Source organism: Notechis scutatus, chromosome 4 (assembly GCF_049901735.1).
Source record: "Notechis scutatus isolate UNSWTSFEM ecotype Mainland chromosome 4, rNotScu1.2, whole genome shotgun sequence".
Lineage (NCBI taxonomy): Eukaryota > Metazoa > Chordata > Lepidosauria > Squamata > Elapidae > Notechis > Notechis scutatus.
The window spans coordinates 80,477,729-80,501,659 of NC_142012.1; positions in this window are offsets into that span (position 1 = coordinate 80,477,729).

The following is a 23,931-nucleotide window of genomic DNA, read 5'->3' on the forward strand; positions in this document are numbered from 1 at the left end:
AGCAGAGTTCAGAGTAGATTCTACGGGAAACCCCATTTTCATGGGAAGTCCAGAAGAGGGATCCTATTCCATGACCTCATGTGGACCTTTCAACCCCATCTTCAACCCTATCAGGCTGTCGACATTCTTCCTATCCTTGGACCTCCAAAAGTATTAGTAAGGACCTCACAGCCATCATAGAAACACTGAGCTACTGCAATGGTAAAAGGTCTCTTGTGTGAAAAATGTACTCTAAAGAACAGGCGGGAAGTAATTGTAAACAGTGAGTGGAAAAAGGAAGAGGAAATGCTGAGTAGCACTTCAGAAATCTTTATCCATATATACTTTTTTTTAAAGTAGTCCTTCAGAAATCTTTGCTGAGTTTACAAATCATTTTCTTTCCGCTTTGGATAACTTTCTGAATGCTAGCAATGAAAATTAATAGCACTGTTCGAAAACATCGCTTTGTGCCAAAAAGGGGGTGAACATCTACACTATGTCATTTCCTGAAGGGTCGGAGTCTTGTAAAATCTTGTCAGTCTTCCAAAATGTCACTCATCCACATCCCTTTTCTGGGAAACTTTCCATCTGTTTCCCTCCATTTCACATTATTCCACAAAGAAGTTTTGTTTCGTTCAACGAGAGGAAAATATATACACGTAAAGAAAAGTGCAGCCATTGAATCCAAATTAGGCAGTGCCAACTTAGAGGTTGCTTTTAGAATACATTTCCAAATATTTATCAGAGAGAGAGCACCAAGTGTGTTCAGAAGTTTAAAATCATGATGCTAAGTATTCAAATGGTATCCTACTGAGGTGAAAAGTGCTTCTTGTTCTAACCTAGGCTTCCTCAAAAGCACGAAGCAGACTCCTCTTCCCAACAAAACCCTTTTTATTTAGGTTAAAGTGAATGTCTCTCATTCATTTTCCAGCACAGTCCCGGCAAACTGTGCTGACCCAACCGGGTTCCCAAAGAGCAAACACAGACAAACGCAGCAACCAACATCTTTTAAGGTTATATGTACGAATATGTACCCTATATGTACCAATAACAACTCCCAAAACCCGAAAAAAACAGATTACCCATAACAATAAGGAAGCTTCAATCCAAAAAGAGATCACTTTGGCGAAAAAACAAATCTGGTCACGTTGCTAACTTCAAAAGCTGATACAAAAATGTATGGCACCAGATAAAAACTGAATGCACTAATTATCACATTAAACAAGAGGAAAACCTTCTACGCACAAATTCCACCCATGCTTTCTACAATTTTGTAATCAACAAACTACATTTTGTAATCAACAAACTTGATTTTCTCTCTAAATTTCTCCTTAGTTCTAGGTTGCTTCTCTCCTTGATTAGTTTCCATCCATTGTTCTTGTCCTACCTTGAGGTACTTTGGAGAATAGATTGACTCCCTCTTCTTTGTGGCAGCCTCTGAGAGATTGGAATACTGTTACCATGTCACCCTCAGTCCTTCTTTTTATCAAACTAGACATACCCAATTCCAACAACCGTTCTTTGTATGTTTTAGCCTCCAGCTTCCTAATCATCTTTGTTGCTCTTCTCTATACTCTTTCTAGAGTCTCAACATCTTTTTTTTTATATTGTGGCAACCAAAACTGTGTGCAATATTCCAAGTGTGGTCTTATGCAGTGGTGGGATTAAAACATTTTTACTACCAGTTCTGTAGGCGTAGCTTGGTGGGTGTGGCAGGGGAAGGATACTGTAAAATCTCCAGTCAGAGGTGGTATTTGCCGGTTCTCCGAACTACTCAAAATTTCTGCTACCAGTTCTCCAGAACTGGTCAGAACCTGCTGAATACCACCTCTGGTCTTATGAATGCATTATAAAGTCATAATAACTCTTCATGTGATCTTGATTCTATAGGAGTTTCTTCTTAAATCACAGCCTCCTCTCCTTTGTCTCAAGATTACCTTAGGTTTTGCATCTCTTCTCATGACTCAGGATTGTTAATGCCAAAAGAGAGATTATCAATAAAATAGACAGGATGATTTGCACATGCTTTCACAGATCAATGGAACTGGTGCAACTAGTTCTCCCCTGGCTTTTAAGGAGCATTAGAAACTGCTCTGTTTCACCATTTTAATCCTGCTGGGTTATATACATTCTGAATAGTGCAGTCTATATGTGTTTAACTCACTGTCTGATGGGCTTAATTTCAAGGAAATGTATTGAAAAGTTTGAAAAGTTTCAACTAACTTTTCACTTGGACGTGATTATTTTTTTTCTACCTCTGTTATAGTCATAATAGGCACATCTAATGAATGTTGCCTAATCTAAAAAAAAACACAAAACTTAGCATCAGGAACCTAGATCCAATCTAGTGGTTGGAACCTTAGCATTCTAACCACTAGAATACCATCGGCATTGACAAGATCACAATGAGTCAATTGCAAAAGGTGGCTTTATTTAACAGATTACATCCTGCAACAATATCTGCCTGCCTGCCTGCCTGCCTGCCTGCCTGCCTGTCTGTCTGTCTGCTTGTCATTTGTTTCAATCAATTTGTCTGCCTGCCTGCCTGTCTCATCTCTCTCTCTCTCTCTCTCTCTCTCTCTCTCTCACACACACACACACACACCATCAGCACTGAAAAAAATCACCACCAGTCAGGCAGCTCTACTTTGAACAGATTATATCCTGCAACAATATCTGTCTCTGTCTGTCTGAATATCATTTGTATCAATCTATTTGTCTATCTGTTGTAGTTATTATTGTTGTTCTATCTATCTATCTATCTATCTATCTATCTATCTATCTATCTATCTATCTATCTATCCCCATCTCTCTCTCTCTCTCTCTCCAGAAAGCAAGACAAGAAACAAAGGATGGAAACTAATCAAGGATAGAAGCAACCTAGAACTAAGGAGGAATTTCCTGACCGTGAGAACAATTAACCAATGGAACAGCTTGCCACAAGAAGTTGTAAGTGCTCCATCACTGGAGGCTTTTAAGAAGAGGCTGGACTTGTCTGGAATGATAGGCTGGACTTGTCTGGAATGATATAGGGTTTCCTATTTGAGCAGTGGGTTGGACTGGAAGACCTCCAAGGTCCCTTCCAATTCTGTTATTCTTTTACTCCGTTATAAAGAAAAAGACAAATTGAGGCAAACAGAAAAACATCAAGGATTATTTCATCTCAGGTTGCTATCTTGTCAGCCTTCCTAAGTTCAAAAGGCTGGAGTCTGGTCAATTTGCTAATGAGAGAAGGCCTGTGATATTCATCTGTTCAAGGGGGGGTGGGAAGAGGGCAGTTTTTCTGGATTTCACATTTTGCATGCAAGGGTGAGATCAAAGTGTCATCAGATACTTTTATTGAGATGTTGGAAGCTAGCATCCTCCTGTGCTTCTTCTAAATTTCTTAGATGCTCCCACACCATTTTCAAACAAATGAGCAATGGTTGGGAAGTCATAAATTTCTTAATGGTGCTGAAAGGCTAAACTTCTTTGATCTTCTTTTGAAGTCAACTTCCTGCTCTCCACAAGACTGAACCTGGAGGAACAACCCAAGAGATTTTCCTTCATGGCACAAAGGACAAAGTATTTTTTGTGTGTGTGTCATTTATGATCCTTCTCTAGCACTTGGGAAGAATTGAAAGAAGCTTATTACAGGAATTCCAGGATGAGAGCATAGAAGGAAAAGATAGGAGGACATCTCCATTCTCCATCCAGAAAGCCAAGAAGGATGTTCTGCTTCGTGATGCATCGTTAAAATATTTAATTTAGTAGCTGGAATCGTGGGGTTCTACAATTAATCTGGGCACACAGTTAGAGTTGATTGGTTGAAGAGTGCTGGCTCCTGGGTGAAGCAATCTGCACTGTGAGTGGTTGCTGTGGGTGTGGAGGGAGGTTTCCCTTTTCTCCCACCTTTTTTCTTTTGTGTGCTCTGTGATTTACTTGCTGAGTCTCTTCTTTTTCTCCAAGGGAATAGTCAGATTCCTATGGGGTCATGTAGGGGTCATGGCTGGTTCTACAGGCAAAAGGGGAAATGCCAATCCCAGGTGTTTGTCTGAGCTAATCTTGTCAGCTCTGGCTTGCCTGATTGTGTTGCTTATTTGGAGTCTCTTTGCTTATGAATAGATTGGCCCACTCTGTCTACAAAATCTCCAGTCCTAAAGACCAGCCTGTTCAAGCTTCGGCTTGAGGCTGTTTTCCTATGGCAGGAAGACTGCGGCTGCTTTCTGACTTTGTTAAGATTTGTCTCCATTTCTCCTTTTGGGGAAATGTAATATTCTGCCTCTTTTTAATATTAAGAATAAAGAATATTTTAATCTGGGGAGGGGGAGGCTTCCTACATTTCCTTCCTTCCTTCCCTCCCTTTCTTTTTCTTTCTTCCAATTCATTGTGGAGTGCTTTTATTGTGTTTTTTTTTAATTTATGTATGTTTCCTATGTTTTTTTTTAAATTTTCTTTTTCCTTTGCATCTGCCAGAATGTAAGTTGAATAAACAGCAATAATAATGATAATAATCAAGTAAGGGGGAGACCATCTTTCTCAATACTGCTAAAAAAATTCTCCCAAAGGGATGTGTATTCACAACAGCTCCAACTTAATTTGTCAAGTAGGCCTTCATATTGGAAGGAGTATTGTTCAGACTGAATATTGTTTGAAGCCAGGTTTAAATGTCCTAATAACTACTCATATTGTAACCCAACAATGTCTCTGCTATTTGCCGGAACAAAGAAAAATCACAAAACTGAAAATACTCAATGAAGTCAGCTAAATCACAAAAATTCCCACCTAGCAATTTCTCTCTAAAGTGAGAACTCAGATAAACCTGGCACTGCCTTTCTTCCTCCCACCTTATTATTAGTATATTATCATTAATCATACCTGGAGTAAATGTTAATAAAATTATACTACATTTGTCTTATACAAATTCAAGGACTTGATGTATATTAAATTGTAATGAAATGACCCATTGCAAATTAAGAAATCTGGACTTTTTAAAAAAATATTGTATTTTGAACAGTAACGATGCTGAAGAAAATTAAGGGCAGGGAGAGGAAAAGATAACTTCAAGCTAAGATTTACAATAATTGTGCCAGCATTTTTCCAGCAGAAAATTATGTGTGTGCAAAGTTTTCTCTAATAATTCATTATCAGTTCAGAATGTCCTATATTTTAAAAAAAAAAGTATTAAGGAGAACCTGGCATGCTGACAAGGCAATTATCAGCAACTCTTTAAAGCTATCCCATCAGGAAGGCAGACGTGTGATTCCATGAAAAGACATGGGTGCTTTAAAGCAGTGGTCCCCAACCACTGGGCCCCGGACCGGTACCGGTCCGTGGATCATTTTCTACCGGGTCACCGGTTTGCTGGGCGCCGCCATCTTGTTTTGATGAGAAAGTGCTTCCAGGTGAGCTTTTCTGGTTGGAAAGCGGTGTTTGGGTTTTGAAGGAATCCTCACGCCTTAGTTTCATTGAAGGGGGGGGGCGGCTTCGAACGAAGAGCTGTCCCGATGGCGGAGGAGATTAAGAAAGCACAAAAAAGCACAAAAAAGGTACAAAGGAGGAGTTGAAGATGGCGGGGAGAAGCGGGGGACGGCTGGCTGGCTGGTTGCTCGGCTCGCCTTGCCTTGGTCATGCGTGCTGATGCCGGTATTGGGCCGTGGATCATTTTGTGATGCCGGTACCGGGCCGTGGCACAAAAAAGGTTGGGGCCACTGCTTTAAAGCATTGAGGGATATTATGCACACCCTCCTGACTGTATGATCTGAAGATCTTTTTCCAAAATATTCCCAAAGCATTGTACATACAGCCTTACTGGTGCAGGCTGTAACATTTTATTAAGTGACATGTCACATTGCAAGATTCAGAAAAGTGGGTATTTTGATGGCCCTAAGAAAATTATCTTAAAATCTACAGGACTGAAATCACACTTGGAATCCTGCATCCAGTTGTGGTCACCACAATATAAAAGATGTTGATACTATAGAAAGTGTGCAGAGAAGAGCATCTAAGTTGATTCCAGGACTGGAGGCCAAAATATATAAGAATGGTTGCAGGAATTGGTTATGTCTAGTCTAATGAAAAGAAGGACTAGGGGTGATATGACAGCAGTGTTCCTAAATTTTAGAGGCTGCCACAGAGAAGAGGGGGTCAACCTATTTTCCAAAGCATCAGAAAGAAAGACAAAAAGCAATAGATGGAAACTCATTTATTTATTTTATTTTATTTTATTTATTTGTCAATTGCTTACAAGATAATAGGTATAAGTAAAAACATAGTTAGGAATACATGGATACATATAAGAAAAATAAAAGAAACAATAGGACAGGGACAGTAGGCACATTGGTGTGCTGATGCATGCCCCTTACAGACCTCTTAGGAAAGGGGTGAGGTCAATAGTAGAAAGTCTAAGGTTAAAGTTTTTGGGGTTTGGGGAAGAAACCACAGAGTCAGGTAGAATATACCAGACATTGACCACTCTGTTGCTGAAGTTGTATTTCCTGCAATCTAGTTTGGTGCAGTTAACCATGAATTTGTATCTATTGTGTGCTCTTGAATTATTATGGTTGAAACTGAACTATTCATTGACAGGTAGCACATTGCAATGTATGATTTTATATACTATACTTAGATTGGACCGAAGGCAGCATAGTTCTAGATTTTCTAGATCTAGAATTTCAATTCTGGTGGCATAAGGTATTCTGCAATGAGTAGAAAAGTGGAGAACTCTTTTTGTGAAATATTTCTGGACTTTCCCTACTGTGTTAATATCAGATACGTAATGTGTGTTCCAGACTGATGAGCTGTATACGAGTATTGGTCTTGGAAATATTTTGTATGCTCTAGTTAGTAGTGTGATATTACCAGAGAAAAAGCTGCACAGGATTAGGTTAACAACTCTTAATTCCTTTTTGGCTATGTAGTTACAGTGGGCTCTAGCACTTAGATCATTAGAGATGACTACTCCAAGATCCTTGACAGAGTTTGGATCATCAACAAGGTCTTGACTATTCAGCCTGTATTTTATTTTCTGATATATATTTTTTGCCAATATCTAAGACAGAGCATTTGTTTGTTGAATTTGAAGTTGCCATTTGATTGACCATTCTGATACAGAGTCAAGATCTTTTTGGAGGGTAGCAGTATTGTCTGTGGTGTTGAATAGCTTTACATCATCAGTGAAGAGAACGCAGTTGCTCTTGATATGATCACAGAGGTCATTTATGTACAGTATGAAGAGAGTTGGTCCTAGAACACTGCCTTGGGGGACACCACTGTTGACAGGTACAGAATTTGATAGGACGCTCCCAATTTTGACCATTTGTTTTCTTTTTGACAGGAATGCTTCTATCCAGTTATGCAGGTGTCATTAAGGAAAGAGCCAACCTAGAACTAAGGAGAAATTTCCTGACAGTGAGAGCAATCAATCAACAATTTGTCTTCAGAAACTGTGGGTGCTCCATCATTGGAGGCTTTTAAGAAGAGATTGGACAGCCACTTGTCTGGAATGGTATAGGGCTTTCCTGTTTGAGCAATCAGAGCGTTGGACTAGAAAACCTCCCTTTCAATTCTGTTATTCTGTTGTTGTTCTTCTACTACTACTACTAGTAGTAGTAGTAGTAGTAGTAGTAGTAGTAGTAGTAATTGTTATTATTGTTGTATTTAACTAATTTATTTGTCTAAACTGAAAGCATGAGAGAACTCTTCAAATAACTGAAAATATGTAACCCAGAGGAAAGACAAGATTCAAGAACATACAGAACACAGGAATTTAATTACAAGAAGGCACATTTCCATTGAACAAAAGGTGACGGGGGGAATCATTAAAACACTGCAGTAGTGAAATCAATCATCAAGAAAAGGAGCTGGGATACACACCCTCTCTGAATTTATTTAAACGGGGGCAAGACAAAAATCTGTCTTGGGTGTGTTAATTTGCATTTCTTCACTTGGCAGCTCTAAATCCAGCCTTGCAGAGTTTAAATACCGACAGACTGAAATTCTCAAGCATCTCTGTCACTGAGGTATTTAGGCTGTTGTTTCTATATTTTGATCAAGCCACTGCCTATTGGTCTCACTGTCCCTGGACATAGCTGCTTTAAATCTATCTGGCATGTAGCTATGGATGCTACAAGCCTTTCTTGATTCTCTTTCTGATCTCCTGCCATGAGCTCTGCAATTTGTCCAGAACAAAACAATAAGCCTCTTCTTAGCTGGACAACAATGATCAGAAGCTTACAATGTTTACTGCACAGTGAGTTGTTAATGTTTTTCTGGCTATGCAATAGTGAATGTCCTCTGTGGAGAGCATCCCTTGTTTCAGACATACATGACTGCAATTTGGCAGCCATCTTGTTCTAAGTATCCAGTAACTCTGGCCTCACTATAATCAGAATAGGATTTCAGTCCTTCTTCTGTAAACTTCTCCATCAGAGAAACACACTTTCAGGCCCTCTTTTCTCCCCTCTTTCACTTCTACAGGACACAAAGACTTCCTGCCATATTCGGTGGTGGTGGAAAGCTGTTTGCCAACCACTTTCATGAAATCAGCTCAGACACGATCAAAGAAAGACAGCACAGGACTGCAAGGGATATAAATCCTTCCATTCCCCACTATTCTGTCAGAGCTGAAGAAACTTCTTGGATAAGAAGCGAAATGTCTTCCAAAAAAAAAAAAAAACATGCCTGGTTTAGTGAAGGAGGGAAAAGTTCCGATATATCATGTGATGACACCATGACGACATGAGTTTGAAACCCCTGGCATAGGGAACAAAACTGTTACAGAATTGGGTAGTCCTTCTAGACGTACTTCGAAACCTCGTCTCAGAGAGGAGTAACAGTAACATACTGTGGGGTGGGTATGCAGGGTCTCTAACAATGCTTTGAGCTCTAAGCACAGAGCACTTATAAGCAGCATCCTGAATACTGGGAAGTGAGCTTCCTATAATCTTCTCCGCTGTCCTCACCACTCATGTAGGGACTTTCTATCTGAGGCGCTGTGGCCACCAAACCAAACAGGGATGCAATTTGTTAAACGCTCTCCATCGTGCCTTTGTGAAAAATGGCCAGGACAGAAGGAAATGCACATGCTGGTTTGCACACTTCACTAATGATGACATCATTAGTGGAGAGACCAATTCAGATTGTTCTTTATCTACACCCCCAGATACTTAACACCATTGACCATCTCTTTCCTTCTTAGGATCTCAGCATTTATTTATTTATTTGTATTGTGGGGATACACAGCTTCCTTGGAAATGGTATTGTGAGTCATCAGAGAACAGCCACACCAGTAACATCTTGAATTCTTTATAGGGATTACGTCAGCAATTTCCAGATAGTAGTGCAATAAGAGTAAAATGTGTGGGTCTTGTGTGTGCAGGTGAATGTATCCCCAAGCCCCAAATACACGAAATTTTCATCCACAGACATCCAAAGTGGGAGGTCTAGTCTTCAACAACAACAAAAAGGAACAGACAATATGGTTAAATTCTATCAAGAGACTGTCCTCTTCCACAGGCTTAAACTGAAAGACAGTCCAGTGGGGAAGAGATGAAATATAAGCTGAACGTGAAGGAATTCTTACTTAGGCATTTTCCCTCCAGCGTTTTCTTGTAAATAGTCTGACATCAGCATAACCCTTGTCCTTCCTTTTCAGTCTAGACACTGAAAGTCACTTGTTGTGCTGTGTTTAAATTAAGGCTATATATGAGTTCTTCTTGTCCCCCGTAGAATTTCACCGGTGTCAAAAGGAATACCACACAGGAGGTATTTCTCTTTCGTCAGCAAAGGCCATTCGGTTTGGCTGAAACAGATTTGCAGTGATCCGGCTGTAAATTTATCCCCGAATAACAAACAAATCTTGGCCTTCCTATTTTCACTGGCAGCGCCTCAGGAGTTTTCTGAAAAGTCTCTCTTTCTCTGATCTTCTTTCATGGCACTGGGGAAAACCACTCGGTTATCCAGTGAAGTTGTTCCAAAGCATTACAGCTGTAACAGAATAACAGAGCTGGAAGGGACCTTGAAGTACATCTAGTCCAACCATCTGTTCAAGCAGGAGACCCTACACCATTCCAGGCAAATGGCTCTCCAGTCTCTTCTTGAAAGCCTCCAGTGATGGAGCACCTACAACTTCTGGAGGGAAGCTGTTCCACTGATTACTTGTTCTAACTGTTAGGAAATTTCTCCTTTGTTCTAGGTTGCTTCTCTCCTTGATTAGTTTTCATCCATTGTTTCTTGACTGTCTTGTAGTGCTTTGGAAAATAAGTTGACCCCCCCCCCTCTTCTTTGTGGCAGCCCCTCAAATATTGGAACACTGCTACGGATGTTTGAGGATCATTTCTGATGTTTCCCAAGTTCAGATTAGCAAGACATTTTGGCTTCAATTACAGGCACACAATATTTGGATCCAGACTAATGAAATTTCATCTTTGCTGCACATGTCAACATGTTTTAATGAAGCCATGCATTTTCCTAGATTCACATTATAGCTATGTGGGGTCTGAAAAAAAACTGTACTTGTATTAAGGAGGTATTAAGAAAGTTGTGATAAGAACACAGCATGCGTCAAATATGTAGTACCTCCTTAAGCTTCTACATATTTCAAAGAAATGGTGGCTATATGAAAACAGTGATCAAAGGGATATACTCAAGCAGAATATATGATTCTGTCAATTGTATAAAATATTGTAGAGTTCATAAAACATGCTAAGAATAACTCAAGACAGCTTAATCCTGATTTAATACAACAAGTGAACCAGTCCACAGATGAATTGCATTCTTACATACTTTTATTCTCTCTGTTTCTGGAATAAATTTTCAGCATCCACATTGGGAAAACTAATTTAATTAATTTCTTTCTTATTGTAGCATTGGTCAACTGTATCATACATGTGCCATTCAGCTGTTTTGAGTCAGGTATATTTAAAATGCCTTGGTGAGGCCACACTTGGATTGCTGCATCTAGTTTTGGTCACCACAATATAAAAAAGATGTTGAGACTCTGGAAAGAGTGCAGGGAAGAGTAGGTAGGATTAATGATTATTAACTATTGACATATGTATCAGAGCAGAGTGATGGATATCATTTTCTCAATGGAGTTTCTTAATGATCACAACTATGCCAAGTATCCAGATGATCCCCCAACATTTTAAGAACATAAATATCAACATTTAATTTTCATAAAAGCCTTTTTTAGACAAGAGATTGGTGATTCCTCATAATTCAGCAACTAGCATCTCTGAAGAAAAAGTGCTTTATTGCATCTCCTATTTAGAACCAGGAGAGGGAGGGAGGAAAGGAGGGAGGGGAGAGAGAGAGAGAGAGAGAGAGAGAGACTAAACTGCTGAGCTTATGAATAAGTGATGGTGCAGAAACCAACTGTAATTGTATTTGTCTGAAAATGTCCTGTTAACTTCTGTGCAATTCTTTTTCAAACCAGATGAATTATTATACCCCATAAGCCATTCTTATACCAAGAACTTAAAGGGATTTAATGAAACTCTCTAGATAACTGTAGTTTTGTGGGAAACTATTTCTAGAATAATTTCCCAAAGCACCAAAAGGCAAGAAAAGAAAGAATAGATGGAAACAAACCAAGGAGAGAAGCAACCTAGAACTAAGGAGAAACTTCTTGAGGGTGAGACCTGTTAGGGTTTGGAGATTAACCCCTAGAAGAGTATTGCAGCAGTAGTCAAGCCAGGCAGCCAAAGGAGAGCGGAAGGGCCCCAGAGTATACACACACTGAATACAAACACTGTTTGTAGTTTAAATAGTTTTTAATCCAGTTAGAGTTTAAGCATTGTCATTCAGTCCATTAAGTCATTCACAGTATTTCCATCCAGTAAGACTCACTATTATAGTCCAAGTTAAGAGTCCTTGCAATATCTTTATCAGCCGATAAAGATATCTTCTCCTCCTCCGGTTTCACTCTTCCAGAGAAACAAACGCTGGATATTCAGTAGAATTACGCAGTAAATCAGCAAACAGTAGCAAACAATAACAGTTCAGTCACAGGCACTCACAGTCAGTAATCACAGTTAGTCACAGCAAGACACAGTTAGTCGCAGCAAGACACAGTTAAGTCGCAGCAGCACACAGTAACAGTCAGTAAGCTTTCCAGCTTCTAATGCTTCCTTATATTGTAACTTCTAACCGCACCCTTAATCGGCTAATTGCCTGCAGCATTGTGCTTAAAGTGATAAGCACTTAAACCATGATATCTAAGTTTTATATATTTATTCACCCAAACCATATTTGGTATCAATGTTATACCTAACATACTCCCCTTTTGGGTGAAATAAATATATAATACCTTACAATCTAATCCCATATTTTTCACAACTCTCCTGGTGCTTACTGGCACCTTGGGCTTTAGTAAAATTATCAGCTAAATTGTCCTCCGACATACAGTACTCTAGCTGAATCATCTTACTTCTTACAGATTGTCTCACGTTTAGGTATCTTAGATCTGTATGCTTGCTCCTTGTTTTTACTCCAATATTTGTGGCCATTTGAATTGCTGCCTGATTATCTTCATGTATAATTATAGGATAATCTACAGTTATACCTATATCAATTAACATTTGTTTATACATTATTAATTCTGTACATAACAATGATAAACAGGAGAATTCTGCCTCCATAGTAGACAAACTTATATGCTGTTGTCTTATTGACTTCCAGCCTATTAATGTATTACCCAGCATTATGGCTGTTCCTGAAGTCGACTTTCTAGTGTCTCTTTCTGATGCAAAGCTAGCATCTGCATAAGCACTTAGAATTAAATCACCCTTTGGTTCTAAATACAATGAATAATTCATTGTCTTTTAAGATATCTTAATATCCTCTTAGCTGCATTCCAGTGTCTTTCACATGGTGCAGAATTGAATCTAGCCAACTGATTCACGCAGTACGATATATCTGGTCTAGACCAATTACTAATATAACTCAAACTACCAATTAAAGATTGATAAATCACCTTATCAAACTCAGGGCTTTGTACATCAGTGTTGCTAAACTCCTGACTCATTGGAGTCTTAGCTGGCTTACAAAGCTCCATCTTATAATCTTTTAGCAATTTGCTTATCTTATCTTCCTGAGATATCTTAAAACCTTTCCTTGTTTTCTTTATATTCAAACCGAGATACTTCTTTATCTCCCTAATTGCTTGATCTTTATTCTCTTTCCTAATGATGCTATTATTTTATTTGCTTCATCATTAGTTTCAGTTATTAAAGCAATGTCATCTGTGAATAGTAATAATAATGATACTTTCCCATTTGTCTCCCTCTTAAACAGACATGGATCGGCTAAACCAGCTTTAAATCCTATATTGTCTAGTTCCTTTACAATATACTGGTTCCATTCATAGCCTGATTGTTTAAGACCATAGAGGCTTTTCTTTAACAACCAACAATCATTATTATCCTTATTTTCACTTTTAATACCAACAGGTTTTTTCATATAAATAATATGTTTTAATGGGGCGTGCAAGTAAGCAGTTTCCACATCTAGATGGTTAACTATATAGTTTTTACTAGCTGCCCACACTAAAGCTGCCCTCAAGGTTGCTGCCTTAAGACTAGGTGCAAACACCTCATCATAGTCATTAGCATTCTGCCTAAAACCTTGGGCTACTAACCTTGCCTTATGGATTAAATTACCATCTTTATCTGTTTTTACCTTAAATATCCATTTGCAGCCAATGGATTTCTTTCCTACAGTTAATTTGGCATTTTCATACACCTTCATATCTCTTAATGAATTCAGTTCCTTATTCATTGCTGCATACCATTTTTCTTTTCCTTAGTAGGATACTTTTAATTTCTTCAACAGAATTAGGAACTTGATTAATCTGGCACACTGTGTTAGCCTGGTACCTATCAGGCGGTCTAGATATACGTGTAGTTCTTCTGGGAATTACAGGGCTTACAGGAGGACTTTGTTGAACTACTACCTGTTCATCTTCCTCATCCTGTTCAGCTATTGAATCTGTTTCTTCCTTTATGGGCACTATTTCATCCTGTATTTGTCTCTTTACTTTATTTTTAAAGTTACAGGGATAACTGATGGGATTTCTATAGGATTCAACAATTACATCTTTATTGGCATCCTGTTCTAATTTCTCCCATCCTTCATGTTCTAGAAATTGGGCACTAGCACTACATAACACTTTAGATGTGCCTTTCTCCCAAAATCTATATGCCCTATGGTTTGCCTGATAACCAACGAAGAAAAATCTTTTAGCTCTATGTTGCCCTTTTTTTCTGATTTGTGCAGGAATATGCACCCATGCTGGTGCACCAAATGTGTGCAGGTAACTTAGATCAGGTTTCCTGCCATGCCACCTGGTGAATGGAATTTCACCTGTTGTTGTATTAACAACGTTGTTCAATATGTTATTAGCACACATTGTAGCCTCCCCCACAAAGAATCAGGTAACCCAGAATCATTTAACATTGTTCTAACCATTGCCTGTAGTGTTTGGCCTCTTCTTTCAATAAAAGCATTATGTTCTGGCCTGTATGGAGCAGACTTCTTATGCTCTATTCCAGCTACCTTAAGTCTGTTCTGGAATTTGTTATTAACAAATTCGTGCCATTATCTGTCACCAGGGTTATCAGTTGTCGTTTAGACTTTCTTTCAGCAAACCTAAGCCAATTGAAAAAATATTGATATGTTTCAGTTTTGCTTTTCATTAAATAGCAAAACCCATATCTAGAATAATGGTCCATAATGCTCAGTATATATCTAGCACCCCCATACTGGGTTTCTTTGGACCTATTATGTCTGCAAATACTACTTCTAAAGGTTCTTTTGTTTTGAAACCATTTAGCCTATTTGCAGGCAATACTTTGCTCTTATCTTCACAGCAAACATTACAACGCAAATATTTATCACAAGGTTTTAACCTTATTCCTTCAGATAACTCAACTGTACGTTTTAGCATTTTAAAATTTACATGCCCCAAACGCCTATGCAATAAATGGATACATTCTTCATGAGGCTTTATATTATTAAATACAGTTTGAGCCTCCCCTTTCTTACTATTATCTAAGACATATAATGTTCCATTTAAAGCTGCAGTTACCCTTTTGTTATCTTTTTCAATTATGCAATTATTATCTTTAAAAGTAATTACATAACCTAATTTATCTAATACCCTTACTGAAAGCAAATTAAACTTTAGTTGTGGTACATACAACATTTTTATATCCTGGTTTATGTACGGACAACGTGCAAAACCTTGACCTTTCGCTTTCAGGTTCCAGCCATTGGCAAGTGATATATGTTGAGAACTTGTAGACATTTTTATAAATTTTGTCTTATCTCTTGTGATGCAGTGGGATGCGCCACTGTCAACCACCCATAAATTATTCTTCACATCAGAGTTGCTAAACGTGGCTAGTTCAAATGCTTTCTTTGGCTTTTTTACATTCTGGCTTTTCTCTTTTTGCAGAATCTTGCCAAATGTCCTCTGCCTCCACAATTAAAACACTTTTAATTGTGTATGCCGTTGAAGATAAATTCTCTTCTTCCAGGTGCTTTACTTTGCTTTGCTGGTTTCTTACAAGCTTTGAAGATAATTTCTCTTCTTTCTTATCTTCTCTCAGCTCGTCACGCTCACGCCTTCTTCTGGCTTCTTCTAGTAGCCTGCCTGTAATCTCGGTTAATGAGAGGCTTTCTTTTGGCAATACCTCTAACGAAGTCACATAGTCATCATAGCTTTGATCTAATGAAGATAATATTATGTAGACTTGTTGCAGTTCATTAAATATAAGCTCTTTTTCTTGCAAATCTTGAAAAATGCTCTTCATACAGTTTAAATGAACTAACATATCTCCATTCCTCTGAAGATGCGTTCGAAAAGCTTCCGTGTAAGATTTATATGTGCTCCTACACTGTCCCGAACATAAATCTTCCTGAGGTTCTCCCAGCAGTTTGCAGCATTTTCTTCTCCACGAATATGGACAAGCTGCTGATCACAGAGAGTCAGTCCTATGATGCATAAAGCCTGCTCATTCTTCAGTTTAAAGTCTTGTAACTTTTCTTTATCATCATCATCAGCAGGATCCCATCTACTCACATCTGGTGGGTTTGCTATAATGTCCCACAAACCTTCTCTGCGTAGAAGTAAACACATTTCATTGACCATGAAACATAGTTTGTTCCATCCAGCCTGGATATCATGGACAGTTGTGACAAATTTACTTGTGCCATTACTCTTCAGATATTTTGACTATTTTAAACTAATTAAAACAGTTTGTTTTTACAGTAATGTGCAACTCACACCAACTCTCTCTGCTATATCCTGGTTAGTTAGACTATGCTGCTGGGCCCATAACCAATGTTAGGGTTTGGAGATTAACCCCTAGAAGAGTATTGCAGCAGTAGTCAAGCCAGGCAGCCAAAGGAGAGCGGAAGGGCCCCAGAGTATACACACACTGAATACAAACACTGTTTGTAGTTTAAATAGTTTTTAATCCAGTTAGAGTTTAAGCATTGTCATTCAGTCCATTAAGTCATTCACAGTATTTCCATCCAGTAAGACTCACTATTATAGTCCAAGTTAAGAGTCCTTGCAATATCTTTATCAGCCGATAAAGATATCTTCTCCTCCTCCGGTTTCACTCTTCCAGAGAAACAAACGCTGGATATTCAGTAGAATTACGCAGTAAATCAGCAAACAGTAGCAAACAATAACAGTTTAGTCACAGGCACTCACAGTCAGTAATCACAGTTAGTCACAGCAAGACACAGTTAGTCGCAGCAAGACACAGTTAGTCGCAGCAGCACACAGTAACAGTCAGTAAGCTTTCCAGCTTCTAATGCTTCCTTATATTGTAACTTCTAACCGCACCCTTAATCGGCTAATTGCCTGCAGCATTGTGCTTAAAGTGATAAGCACTTAAACCATGATATCTAAGTTTTATATATTTATTCACCCAAACCATATTTGGTATCAATGTTATACCTAACAAGACCAATCAACCAATGGAATGGCTTGCCTTCAGAAGTTGTGGGTGCTCCATCACTCAAAGCTTTCAAAAAGAGCCTGGACATTCATTTGTCTGAAATGGTATAGGGTCTTGAGCAAGGGTTTCAATTAGACCTCCAACATCCCTTCCAACTCTACTATTCTGTGTTCTATGATGCAGTGAAGAAAGTGTAAACAGAAAATGTGTAGGAATGAGGGCAGGGAGTATAAATGTTTCCTTCTCTTCCAGTTCTAATTAAAATGACTTTGAAACTTTAGACATTGCCACCAATTGCCTCCAATTTCAGTTAAAAAAAATAAAACAAGTATAGTCAACCAAGAATAGAGAGGGAGATCTTTAATGGAATTCTTAGGCCCCATCTTTCTTGGTCATTTCCAGATCTTCAAATATTTAATAAACATATTACAAAGCTTTAACCATAGCCATGAAAATCCACAGCTCTTCTATCAAACTCAAGAGTACAGAATTTCTTATTTTTTTAAATTCATCAATGCATACAAAGGAACAAACCAAATAACTACATATCGTTCGCTGGTGTTGTTTGGAACTTTGAATCATTGTTGATGTTATTTTATCCCAATTCCAAAGAACTTGCCTAAATACAGAAACAAGCTAAAACAAGTTAGAAATGTCCAACAGGCCATGAAATATTTACTAACTTATCATGTTCTCTTAAAATACAACAAATGATCTCTTCTTCTCATAGCCTACCTCTTATTTAATTTTATCTTATCTACACAGATCCATAAAGCCTCATCATTTTAGTCCTGATCCTAAAAGTCGATTCAGGCCTACCAGAAACGACAACATGTCTATATTAACCTTGCTCAAATAAACCAACTCTATATTTCTTCTTTTTTACTTTTAATAATCTTGAACATTTTACTTCATTCTGCATATGTAAGTAGAGCTGTGGTGGTGCGGTGGTTAGAATGCAGTACTCCAGGCTACTTCTGCTGGCTGCCTGCAATTTGGTAGTTCAAATCTCACCAGGCTCAAAGTTGACTCAGCCTTCCATTCTTTTGAGGTGGGTAAAATGAGGACCCAGACTGTGGGGGGCGTCCTCAAACCGCCAAAAGTTTAACCTTAAATTGTCTACCGTGGACCTCACTCCATTCCTAACAGGTCTGTAAGGGGGCATGCATAAGTGCACCAGCGTGCCTACCGCCCCTGTCCTACTGTTCCCATTTATTCATACTCATTTATTATGTATATATTTATACCTATTTATACTTATATGTTTATATGTTATATTCATACTTGTTTTCTCATATATGCTTGACAAACGAAAATAAATAAATGAAACAAATAAGAGGCTGACATCCATAAACTGCTTAGAGAGGGCTTTGAAGCATTGTGAAGTGGTATATAAGTCTAGGTGCTATTGCTATTGCTAAGTGGAGTTTTCCTTTAATTAAGTCCTCCAAAGCATAATTAGCTCCTTCCTTTCCGGCCTGTAGGAATCTGTATAAAGCCTCATTATTCAGCTAAGCCAGAGAGGCTGGATTGCTATAACTGGCTCTCAGAGAGTGAATTTGGTTAAAAGAATTAGCTGGTGACATCGCCGTTGGCTGAAGGATGCCCAGTTGGTGGTGGTTAGTAATCCATGCAGGGGATCCAGTAGATCACATTGGAAGCATCTTTTACCTCCAGATGATCTTTACAATGCATAATTTGTCCTCATTATTATCATGAGCTGAGGACAGGCGTATTTGCCTTCATATGTGACAAATATTTCCTTCTGTTTTTGACTCCTGTTCCAGCAGCCAAAGAATATTTGGTGAGCTATGTAAAATTTTGACCTGATTGCCAGCTTAATTCCAGCCCTTTGGATTCCTGTTTTCACAACTAAAAAAGGTGGGGGATATCTGAAACTTTAAGAGTGCTTTCTGGTTTTCAGGCTGAATTTTGCTGAGTGCATTAAAAAGAAAAAAAGCTTATTTTCTGAGCCATTTGCAAGCCACCCAATTTGCAAAATATTATTGCTTCTCATTAACCTGCATTTACCATATGGGAAAGCCTCTTTTCTAAAACACTGGTAATTTTGGCCTTTGTTCTTGCTCTACTACAGGACGTGTATGGTAAGCATCTTTAATGAAGAGATCTTCATTAGTTTTATACTTGAGGTCTTGACCTTTAGATAAATAATTTCTGGATTGGAGGGGAAGAGAGAGAGAGAGAGAGAGACACAGAGACAGAGACAGAGACAGAGACAGAGACAGAGAAACAGAGAGACAGAAACAGAAAGACACAGAGACAGAGAGAGACACACACACAGAGAGAGAGAGAGAGAGACAGAGACACAGAGAGAGAGAGATACAGAAAGAGAGAGAAAGAGAGCGACAGAGAGAGAGAGAGAGAGAGAGACAGAGACAGAGAAACAAAGAGACAGAAACAGAAAGACACAGAGACAGAGACAGAGACAGACAGACAGAGAGAGAGACAGAGACACACACATACACACACAGAGAGAGAGAGAGAGAGACAGAGACAGAGACACACACAGAGAGAGACAAAGACAGAGATACAAAGAGAGGGGGGTTACTAACCTTGGAAGGATGGAAGTCTGAGTCAACCTTGAGCCTGGCAGCGAGCAGTCAGGAGAAGTAGCTTGCAGTACTGCATTCTAACCACTGCACCACCATGGCTCATATGATATAGGAATAGGGTCTCCTACTTGAGCAGGAGGTTGGACTAGAAGATCTCCAATGTCCCTTCCAACCCTGTTATTCTGTTCTGGATTGGACTGAACTAATAGCTTAGATAGTTGGTGGTTGAATGCAAAGACAACCAAATCACAGGAGTGAGTATAAAGCAAGACAAATACAGTAGCAAGTATACAAGTTGTCCTTGACTTTCAACAGTTCATTTACTGACTGTTCAAAGTTACAACAGTACTGAAAAAAGGGACTTATGACCGTTTTTCACACTGATGGCCGTTGCAAACATGTCCATGGTCACATGATTTACACTCGGATGCTTAATGACTGGTTGCTGTGTCTCGAGGTCACACAATCCCCTTTTTGTGACCTTGTGATGAGCAGCGTCCATGGCGAAGCCAGATTCCCTTAACAACCATGTTAGTAACTTAACAACTGCAAGGATTCACTTAGCAAATGTGGCAAGAAAAGTCGTAAAATGGGGCCCAACTCACATTTGTCACTTAGCAACCTAAATTTTGGGCTCCATTGCAGTTGTAAAATGAGGACTGCCTATGTTTCATTTTGACACATATTGTACAAACAGTTTTATCCCCTTTGGCATTTCAGGACACCTGGGGCAGGAAATGTCAGCCCTACAAGGTCAGGAAACCAACAGTATAAGAAATTCTAGAAGTAAATTATATTGAGATTTGCTGCAATAACAGAATCTTGGAAGCCTCATTTTTCTTCTCCCTCTTAGAGACAAGGCAAGACCACTTTTTTGTTTTCTAGGACTGAACACATTTTGTTAATGGTCTCCATATATCTTCTCCAAGGTCATCTCTGTCGCTTCTCTGCAGAAAATTATTCTCTCTCTCTCTCTCTTTTTTTACTACCATGATGCTACAAGTAGAGAAGGAAACTTATGGCTGTTGCGTGAAGAAGCATCAGGATAGCTCAAGTCTATTCTTGCTGGTCCATCACAACAGCCACCAGATTAGACACTCATACATATTTATATATTGTACAGAGACATCTGTTCCTAAGCACCACGATGCCAAAATGAGAAAGCGCGGATCGGAGGTCAGAATACAAGCCGGCCCTTTTGTACTTGTGCAGAAAAGTACACAAGGCGTGACATTTGCACTGCAACATTGCAACAGAGACTTTGCCACTTGTCCCCACCCTGCCATCCCATGGCATTCATGTCAGCCTTGTCCATGGAGGCATAGAATAGGAGGAGAGTTTAAACTTGAAAGAAAAGTTTACTGCAGCAGAGGTGGTATTCATCCAGTTTGGAACGGTTCTGGAGAACCGGTAGCGGAAATTTTGAATAGTTCGGAGAACCAGCAAATACCACTTCTGACTGGCCTCGCCCACTTGCCCCCGCCATTGCCTCTCCTATATTCCCTTGTTTTTTAGATCAACTGATTCACGTGGCAGAGTGGATTGTGAAGCACACTCTCATAGAACTGGTAGGAAAAAAATGTGTAACTGCAGGGTTGCAAAAATATAGTCGGCTGGCTTGTGGTTCTGACCTTTTCAAGTAAAGATGGAGAGAGAAAAATGTGAGCTCTTCATGCTCCTGTCTTTTGGAAGAATCCTGCCCCAAATATAGGGCTGGCCCCATCCCTGAAGATCTTTGGGATGGCAATCAAAATAACAGAATTGCAAGGGATTTTGGAGTCTTCTAGTCCAAGCTCAAGCAGGAGTCCCTATACCATTTCAGACAAGTGGCTGCCCAATGTCTTCTTAAAACTTCCATTCACAACTACTGGAGACAAGTTGTTCCACTGGTTAATTGTTCTCACTGTCAGGAAATTTCTTCTTAGTCCTAGGTTGCTTTTCTCCTTGATTAGTTTCCATTCATTGTTTCTTGTTTTATCTTCTGGTGTTTTGGAGAATAGGTTGACCTCCTCTTTGTGGCAGAAAACTGTGGTAGATATTGGAAGACTGCTATCATGTCTCCCGGAGTTCTTCTTTTCATTAAACTAGACATATCCAATTCCAGCAATCCTTCTTCATCTGTTTTAACCTCCAGCCCCCTAATCATCTTCACTGCTCTTCTCTGCACTCTTTCCAAAGTGTTAACATCTGGTTCCTACTCTGGCCCTTCAGATGAGGGAGAATAAAGTCTTCAATCAAATATGGTCAGATTGTGCCTGTATTGTTTTAGTTGCATTTTAATGGCGTGCACTTCTTTGCCTTTTACACTTGTTTGATGATATCCACACGCTGCCTAATTCATGTTGTTTAAGGTGGACAGCCAACATAAATGCTCTAGTCTAAATGAATAATCAAATGGCAACCAGGAGTAAGTGATCAGCTCTGGTCTATCAACAGAAGGAAGCTTGAGGTGTCCTTGGTGCTCTCTGAGCTTGGCTGTTTTCTTGCAGTCATTTCATGACCCAATTAGGGAACATCATCAAGTGCTAGAAGGAAGTAGGGTTTGCAGAGAGGAGGAGGAGGAGGAGGAGGAGGAGGAGGAGGAAGAGGAGGAGGAGGACTGTGGAGTCCTTGGTGCTCTCTGAGCTTGGCTGTTTTCTTGCAGACATTTGATGACCTAACTAGGGAATATCATAAGTCCTAGAAGGGAGTGGGGTTTGTGGGGAGGAGGAAGAGGAAAAGGAGGAGGAGGAATAAGAGGAGGAAGAGAAGAGGAGGAAGACTGTGAGGTCCTTGGTGCGTTCTGAGTTTATTTTCTTGTAGATGTTTCATTACTCAAAGTAGGTAGCATCATCAGTGTTAGTCTGACACTTCAAGATAGGGCATGTAACAAGATATGTTACTCCCTATTAGGGCATGATGTCGATGTTACCAAATCTTAAGGGCTCATATAATGAAGCCCAGAAATAGCAGCAGCCACAACAATAATGGTGATTTATTAAATTTATACTGTGCCCAATTCCCAGAGACTCTAATAATGCAGATATATCTATAATTCATGAACATATGTCAACATGGTTCAGTTCTTGGATAATCAGCCTTATCTGAGAACTGCAAAAGTATAAATGGGTGGTGTTTTTTCCCCCTCCAGATCGCATTTTACATTTTCTTCCTGTAATAGAATAGAATAGCGGCTTTCACTGCTTCTCCAATCATCTTTCTCTCCCTCTCTTTCTCACTTCCTTTTCCTTGCCCCAAATTCTCAGTCTAAGCTTGAACTGGCTGTTCTTTCCTGGAGATTCATTTCCTTGGAGAGAGGTGTTCAGAAGAAAGAAAAATGGGTTCAAAAACAGCAGGACTGAAGAACTCGGTGAAATTGTATTTTTATGTAGCTCGATAAAAACAATTTTCAGGAGGACTTATGTTTGTCACTGAATCTGAGCCCAGCTGTCACAAGGACCTGACAATCAATATTTTGTCCCACTAGTCTGTTTAGAAGCTTCTAAGTGCAGACATCAAACTTGCAGGTCTTAATAACTATGCAGTTCTGGAACAGAAGACAATTCTGGACATAAACACTTGGACATCCACAGAGGGAAGACAAGGGGTGGCCAAATGTTGACCATGATGTCATCATACAAATGTCAAGGTAAATGCCTATGGACAAAAACAAAGCAACATTGCCATTCCATATATTGCAGGAATATATGAAAAGCTCACGAGGACTTTCAGCCAACACACTTTAAACCCCAAAATACACTAAGGCAAGAAGTGTGTCCATCCCAGAGATAACATACCCAAACACAAACTGAGCAATGTGATATATGCAGTACAATGTAGTGACACATGTGCGGATCTGTACGTAGGAGAAACAAAACAACCACTTCACAAACGTATGGCACAACATAGGAGAACAAACCCATCCAGACCAGAGTCTGCATTCCATCTGCATTCAAAAGACAAAGATCACTCTTGAAGACAGCAAAGTCCACATTTTGGACAGAGAGGACTGCTGGTTTGAAAGAGCTCATCTGTGTCAAAACTGAACAGCCCTCTCTCAACAGAGGAGGAAGGTTCACCATCTATCTCTTGTTTACAACACAGTCCTTTCAGCAGTTCCAAGAAGGCTCCATACCCATTTGCACTACTCAAGTTGACCTTGAGGGCACAGCCAAACTCCAAGTGGCCTCAACAACTCTAAGAAAGAGTGCTAATGACCAGATGGCCTCAAGCAGTATAAATCCTTCTATTTCTACCTTTCAGTCAGAACTGAAGAAGTTTCTTGGATGAGAAGTGAAACGTCTTCAAGGAAAAACCAAAAAAAAAGCCCAGTTACCTTTTGAAAAAAGCACCTTTGGAACAAATGTCAAAGCAGGTATTAGAGTTAAGCATCCATCTCATTTATCATTCCCCATGATCATCGCTTGTTATATGGTAGATAACAAGAT